Genomic DNA, 7,923 nt, shown 5'->3' with positions numbered 1-7,923 from the left:
AAGGAAAATACAGCAACCTGGCTTCAAAAGTTGCATAGACTGGGCAGCAGGAAGTTGGTATTCTGATTTAAACCCAAAATAGTTGACTCATCCTCTCAACAATTTCAGGGGGGCCAACCTCACCCTTTGTTGATAACGTGGTGGTGCATCCTGGAACAGAAGTGGGAAGCTTCCTGTGCTTTTTCAAACTACAAACATCCAAACTGAACAGAAATATATATTGCCTGAGATCATGGTGCATCCTTTTCTTTTCACGTTCAACCATAGTCCACTGTGCAGGAATGTCTTTATGCTGGTTTTCGTTGTTGTACAGGGGTTAGCACATTTTTCTTTTATGCAGAGCTGAAGAATTCAAGCTCCACATTAGAGATAAAAAGATAAATCTAGCCTCTCACTCTGGTGCGCACAGTATGGGGGCAGCATAGTGGTGCAGCTAGCATAGCTGTTGCCTCACAACACCAGAGACCCGGGTTCAATTTGGATGGTGTCAGTGTGGAGTTTGCACATTCACCCTGTGACCATGAAGGTTTCTTCTGAGGGCTCCAGTTTCCTCTCACATCACAAAGATTTGCAGCTTGGAAGGTTAATTGGTTCCTGGTGTCTACTGACAGCTAGTAACTGGAGAGAAATGTGATAGAATGTAGGGAGAATGGGATTAATGGAGGACAAGAGTAAATGGGTGGTTGTTGGTTGGTGTTGACCTGGTAAATTTGTTTTTGTGCTGTATCTGCCTATTTCTAACAATTCTTCTTTTGAGTGGATTCAATGTCCAAGCCCCTGCCCCACTCCAGAGTAGAACATTCCAAAGATTCATAATCTTCATTCTCTGACTGCTCTTGGATCTCAGCTCCTCAGCCAGGGAAACCTTTTTCCTGCATCCAGCCTGTTGAGCCCTGTTGAATTTTGTATGTTTTGGTGAGATCTTTTCTCTTTCTTCCAAATTCCAGGGAACATTGGCCTAGTCTATTCAATCTGGTATCACTGGAATCGGTTCAGTGTATTTTTATTGCACTCCCTTGAGAGCAAACATAAGGCATATCCCGAAGCCTTCTCAGTCAATGCTTGGGACTTCAATCAGGCTAGCTTAAAGAGGTACTTCCAAACTACCATCCTCATGTCTTCTGCAACACTAAGGGATGGAATACTCTTGATCACTTCTACACTAGCATCAAGAATGCTCACCACTCCACTTCCTGCCTGCACATGGGAAAAGTGAACCACCTGGTTGTTATTCTCCTTCACAGTAGTGAAGACTGCATAGAGCTGTATAGAGCCGCTCTGGAGAGGTTGAAGAACAGCTGTGTCTTGAGCCATAGACTTGGCCATGGTTGAGGACTTGCCAGTGAACATAAATGAATATCAGCCGTCATCAGAAGTGCATGGATGATTGTGTAGCGTCTAAGACTATCTGGGTGTATCCTAGCCAAAAGTCACAGACAAACCCAAAAATCTGCAACCTATTGAAGGTGGCATTCAGATTAGGTGACTCCAAGACATACAGGAAGTCAAAGTACAATTCCAAACCAAGCTGGGGTCTTAGACAGATCCTTGGTAGCTATGGCTGAGCTTGCATGTGAGCACATCCTACTGTATAAAATGAGGTCATACCACTAACTACAAAACATCTCTTCTGGATGAGCTTTGAAAGAAAAAAACAATGATGTACCCACACAAGCTCCCACACACCCTGGTGACTCTGCGCAAAGGCTAGGACCTCATCACTCAGTTGTACATGGTATTTGTGAGACAACACTTGGGGTATTATGTGCAGTTCTGGTTGCCTAGCAATAGGAAGGCTATCAATAAGTTGTAAGGGGTGCAAAAGTGATTTGCCAGGTTGTGGCTGTGACTGGAGGGCTTGACTTTCAATGAAAGGTGAGGCAGGCTGAGTTTTTATTCCTGAGAATGTAGGAAGCTGGTTTTATAGATGACTATATAATCATGAACGGCATAGATAAAGTGAATGCTCATAGTCTCTTTCCTCAGTGTAAATGGTTCTAGAATTAGAGGGCTTAGCTTTAAGATGAGAGGAAAGAGATTTAAGAGAGGCCAGAGGGCAACTCAGTGTATATCTGGAACATGCTGCCACAGGAAGCTAACGGAATTTTCCAAAGCTTTACAAATTTCAAAAGTCATTTGAAAAGATGTCTGGATAGGAAGGGTTCAGAAAGGTATGGATCAAATGCAGGAAAATGGGACTAGTCCAGAATGCCAATGTGCTTAGCATAGTTGAGCTGGGCCAAAGGGCTGTACCTCACTGTATGAATCCATGACTCTATTAAAGAAAGCAACATCCCTTCAGAGACAATGATTAGGGAAGGATCACACAGTCTCCTCAGATGTAGCTACCTCTGTTCCCATTGTTCACACATGTTGTCTAGAGGAGAGGGGGGTTTAAGAGAAGCCCAGCTCCAGCTCAAACCCCTGTACCCAGGAAACTGGATCCTTCACCCAATTCAGTTTCTGTCCCTTGGATATTGAAACATCTGCAAGGGAAGTGGATCCTTTCTGCCTATCAGGTCTAGGCCTCCTTTAACAGTGTGAACTTAGGTTACATCAATCCTCAGTGTCATCTTTCTAGTTGGTCTATGTTCATGGCTATACTTCCCCAAACCTGGCAACAACCTGTTCGGAGTGACTAGAGCTCCACACAATATTCCAGTTGTGTCGTAACACCTCAACAATTATTTCATTATCTTTCATATTTTCCTTATGACATTGAAGGAAGTCATTCAGCCCACATCTATGTTGGCTCTCTGAGGAATCTTATTAGTTCAATTCTCCAACAAATTTTCCCTATGTCCTATTTTCTCTCTGATCTCAAATAATTCTCCTCTGATTCTTCAACTTACCCCTTACTATGCAGGCCAATGAACCTACCAACTATCACCTCTTTGGGATGTGGGAGGAAACCCATATGGTCACAGGGAGAAGGTGCAAACTCCACACAGTCAGCAGCAAGCCCAGGTCTCCAGAGACGTGAGACAGCACTGTAATCTTAGTCCCAAGAGAGGTGCTCTGCAAATGGAAATATTTTTAACTATAGTTATTCAGTTGCCCCAGAATTATGAAATCATTATAAATCATGGGAAAAAGCAGGGATAAGATTTCTATTTTGGCATCAGTATGCCAAAAGAAATTATTCCATGATATTCTGGACCTGTAACACCCAGCACAGTAAGACTCATCAATGTCTAATTAGTCCAACCAAAAATGATAATGAAAGCTCCTGACTTGACTGAAATTAGTTCTGCAGTTGGGATGGAATTTTCAGACTTCCATGGAAGTGATAGAATACAATCTGAGGGATAGTGTTTTCGTAGTTGTTTGAACTTAAGTAACCTTCCTTCTCATGGCCAGGGATTCCTGTGATGGGGAAACAAACATTTTGAGTATACAGTAGGAAGGGATGCTCGAGGTTAGTTGAGGGACTCATTAGCTTCATAACTGTTAGGCTTGTCATTGGGGAGTTAATGGTGTGGATCAACAACCTTGGTTATGCTGATAACAGTTTTCCTTATCTTTGATGGAGGAAAAGTTTGGGCTCATTTACTAACATCTCCGCACACACGCGTGCACGCACACAAACTGAATGATGAAGGGTCCCACCAGTGACCAGCAGCAAAGAATTGGAGTCTTTAAGGAAGCTTGGAGCAGAGTATCCAGATTTTAAAAAAAAAACAGGTAGGGTATCATTTTATCTTCACCTGATTGAGTTAATTTGGAAGATATGACAATCATCCTTCTACATAACAGAGCCTGGAGAATCAAAGTTGAACAAATTCCCTTGTGAGTGAGGTGCTGAGACAGCTGTTTGTCCTTGCAGTATACACATGCATTTACTCCAATTCATTTATCTGTGAGTCTGCACTTACTGGTCTAATTGCAAATGTGACATGCTATACTTACGATATAAAAGATGATTGTTTAAAACAATTTAAACTATAATAATTTGAAAACTCCTTGAAGAATATCAAACACAACAGGCAATGAATTTCTACAAGTGCGATCATATGATCTTTGCTGAGTTTGTGAGCTTTACATGCAGATAAAATCAATAAACAGCAGGTGCTTTGATCTAATTTAAACTTACAGGACCTGAGGATTTGCTAGCTTTCCCTCAAATTATTTTGTCTTCTATTTTATGTATTTATTAGCATCATTGTTGACCAAGTAATTGTTTTAAAGAAAGGATTCTTGCAATGATGTTCACTTGCCTTTTCAGAGGTCCAAGATCTTTTATAACAGATATCTTTACCAAGAGGTTTATTCCACAATGCAGTACCTTCAAAGAACTAATGATTAGATAAAGTCTGAGCAATAATAAATCTTGGACAGAGCAAATAAGTCTCAAGGTCCCATTGTAAAGTAGCATCATGTGATTTTTGAAAATCATTGAAGAGAGATGATGTGTAATGTTTTAATTAAAGTATAAATCAGCACTTGAACTGCAAGGCAAAATAGGCTTTAAACCAAGTGCAGGCAAATGGAAAGTGTAGTCCAGACAGGTATTTGATGGTCAGCATTGATATGGGTGGGCTGAATGGCTTATTTCTGTGACTCTGTGGCATCTCTGACAGTGCAATGTCCATCCTTCAACCCCATTACTTCAAAGTGCTAGCCTCAATTTTTATGCTTAAGTCACTTGAAGTCTTGAGCCTGTACACCTCAGTCTCTGAGGGAAAAATGATTACTTACCCACTGAACCACAGCTGCCATTTAAACTTCATTTGCCTTTTCCACTCATCTGTATTTTTGATAATACTGACAGCTATATTCAGTGGCAAATTAGAAAACATCCTTCTTTGCCTTACAGCTGACGAGAATGTATAAACTTTTCTTTATGAAATGTGCTACTTACTTCAGTCACTGAGGTTGATTGGGCTTAACTACAATGTAAAGTGCAATCAATAGTCTGCAGGAGTCGGTATTTGTGATTATACAATGTCAATAATGCTTCATATCCTACAAAAGGCATTGGACCTTCTATGTCAAACCACTATTATCAATATCTATCCTTAAGTTAATGTTAAATTTATATTTGAATCATTAGACTCTAATTGGATTCCTTATTGGTGTCTACATGATAGAGTTGAGGGAGGGATCATTTTAGCCATTCTTGCAATGTAAAATGTACACATCTATTCCTCTGAGAAAATATGATGTGCTTGCCATCTTTCTCTGAAACCATTTGGGTGAATGAGAAAAAAAGAAGCAGTGATGATCCCAGGCCAAATATTGGCAGGTGTGTGGCAACCTTCCCAAAGGCATTTGCTCATTCTCAGACTTAACTGTGTGCATTTAAAATGTTTTGGTTGCTTGAAGGTTTGAGCTGGTAGTGTGGAAATGTACTTACCAAATGGCCAGGGGTTCTGCAGTCTGATGTTGCTTTCCATTTAATATCTGCCGTCGGTTCCAGTTTAAAGAAGCAATGGCCTTATATGTATCTCAGGACATCATGATGGCCTTCCCAGACAGTTAGCACTTGCTGAGCATATTCACTGTTTAACACAGGAGAGATAACTGCTAAGTTTTAATGTCAGAGGCGAGATAACAATTCCTTCAGAAGGGTTGCGATCAATGTTGGCCAATAGATTGGGATGTTTCTCCTGCCTTTCGTCAAAATTCCTGGGTTTACTTGCAAATGGCTGAGAGGAGGACAATTGGTCAATTAAAAATTTCAACCCAAGAATCCCATCTCCAAAAGTTTCAGAGGTGGAGTGTGAACCCCAAGTCTTCCAACTCAGTGCTGAGGGTACAACAAAGGAAGGCAACAATGGTATTTAATAGCACTGACTGGTTCAAACTGAGTCTTGGAATAAAGGTCCAAAGCAAAAAATTAATCAAAGGAATAGAATACAGAAAAATAGCAGTTTGGCGTGACTGAATTCCTTGCTCTGGGGGTTCACCCGTCTGTGGAATTTCTGCAGTGCAAATTAAGTATCTTATTTACAATGGTAGATGTAATTATTCTGCTTATTCCAAGTGCCAGCTCCAATCCTTGGGTCTGGTTCACTTGGCACTATCAATGACTTTTTTATACTCTCTGTGAATATGCTGTGTTTACGCAAGTACCTGGAATTACTACAACAAGCTCACTGCAGGTGGCAGTCATAAGTCTGCAGTTCGTGTACAGCCACAGAACTTAAAATCTCTTAAATTCAACAACAGAGATTCATACAAGAAGACACCAGCATTATTAGGTTGAGCTATCACACTGACATCCTTTAGTACTGTGAGATTTAGAGAAATAAAATTCTGACTGTTATGCAAATTATATGTAGTGTACTTACTCGCCGAAAATGTTCTCCCAGAATCACAGTGCGGCTTTCGCACAAACAGAGGAACTACTGACATGGTCTTTGCCCTCAGACAGCTCCAAGAAAAGTGCAGAGAACAAAACAAAGGACTCTACATCACCTTTGTTGACCTCACCAAAGCCTTCGACACCGTGAGCAGGAAAGGGCTTTGGCAAATACTAGAGCGCATCGGATGTCCCCCAAAGTTCCTCAACATGATTATCCAACTGCACGAAAACCACAAGGTCGGGTCAGATACAGCAATGAGCTCTCTGAACCCTTCTCCATTAACAATGGCATGAAGCAAGGCTGCGTTCTCGCACCAACCCTCTTTACAATCTTCTTCAGCATGATGCTGAACCAAGCCATGAAAGACCTCAACAATGAAGACACTGTTTACATCCGGTACCGCACGGATGGCAGTCTCTTCAATCTGAGGCGCCTGCAAGCTCACACCAAGACACAAGAGGAACTTGTCCGTGAACTACTCTTTGCAGATGATGCCGCTTTAGTTGCCCATTCAGAGCCAGCTCTTCAGCGCTTGACGTCCTGTTTTGCGGAAACTGCCAAAATGTTTAGCCTGGAAGTGAGCCTAAAGAAAACTGAGGTCCTCCATCAGCCAGCTCCCCACCATGACTTCCAGCCCCCCCACATCTCCATCGGGCACACAAAACTCAAAACGGTCAACCAGTTTACCTATCTCGGCTGCACTATTTAATCGGATGCAAGGATCGACAACGAGATAGACAACAGACTCGCCAAGGCAAATAGCGCCTTTGGAAGACTACACAAAAGAGTCTGGAAAAACAACCAACTGAAAAACCTCACAAAGATAAGCGTATACAGAGCCGTTGTCATACCCACGCTCCTGTTCGGCTCCGAATCATGGGTCCTCTACCGGCATCACCTACGGCTCCTAGAACGCTTCCACCAGCTTTGTCTCCGCTCCATTCTCAACATTCATTGGAGCAACTTCATCTCCAACATCGAAGTACTCAAGATGGCAGAGGCTGACAGCATCGAATCCACGCTGCTGAAGATCCAACTGCGCTGGGTAAGTCATGTCTCCAGAATGGAGGACCATCGCCCTCCCAAGATCGTGTTATATGGCGAGCTCTCCATTGGCCACCGAGACAGATGTGCACTAAAGAAGAGGTACAAGGACTGCCTAAAGAAAGCTCTTGGTGCCTGCCACATTGACCATCACCAGTGGGCTGATATCGCCTCAAACCGTGCATCTTGGCGCCTCACAGTTCGGTGGGCAGCAATCTCCTTTGAAGAAGACTGCAGAGCCCACCTCACTGTCAAAAGACAAAGGAGGAAAAACCCAACACCCAACCCCAACCAACCAATTTCCCTTGCAACCGCTGCAACCGTGTCTGCCTGTCCCGCATCGGACTTGTCAGCCACAAACGAACCTGCAGCTGACGTGGACATTACCCCTCCATAATTCTTCATCCGCGAAGCCAAGCCAAAGAAAGAAAACTTACTCAACATCAGAATAAAATTCATTGCCTGGTTAGTGTTACCCTATTACCGCACCAGCGACCAAGTTTAAATGTGCCGCTGGCTGCAAGAAGCTTGTACATTTTTCCTGTGACCTTGTGAGTTTCCTCTGGGTCCA

At 42.5% G+C, this 7,923-nt stretch overlaps 1 long non-coding RNA gene across 4 annotated transcripts in view; it reads left to right on the top strand.

The window, feature by feature from the left end:
* Positions 1 to 1,796: 1,796 nt before the first annotated feature.
* The window catches only part of LOC138755218 (uncharacterized), a 29,119-nt gene continuing 22,992 nt past the window's right edge, over positions 1,797 to 7,923 (top strand). The window contains exons 1-2 of one of the 4 annotated variants that reach the window (XR_011352125.1): positions 1,797 to 1,875; positions 3,533 to 3,684. This is a non-coding gene — a long non-coding RNA (uncharacterized lncRNA). Of the gene's footprint in view, positions 1,876 to 3,511; positions 3,685 to 7,923 lie in introns of all 4 variants that reach the window. The other 3 variants (XR_011352124.1, XR_011352126.1, XR_011352127.1) reach the window with 3 other exon arrangements.

This window comes from Narcine bancroftii, chromosome 2 (genome assembly GCF_036971445.1).
Source record: "Narcine bancroftii isolate sNarBan1 chromosome 2, sNarBan1.hap1, whole genome shotgun sequence".
NCBI lineage: Eukaryota > Metazoa > Chordata > Chondrichthyes > Torpediniformes > Narcinidae > Narcine > Narcine bancroftii.
Note: the sequence above shows the minus strand (reverse complement) of the source record. Positions and strands in the feature narration are given on the sequence as shown.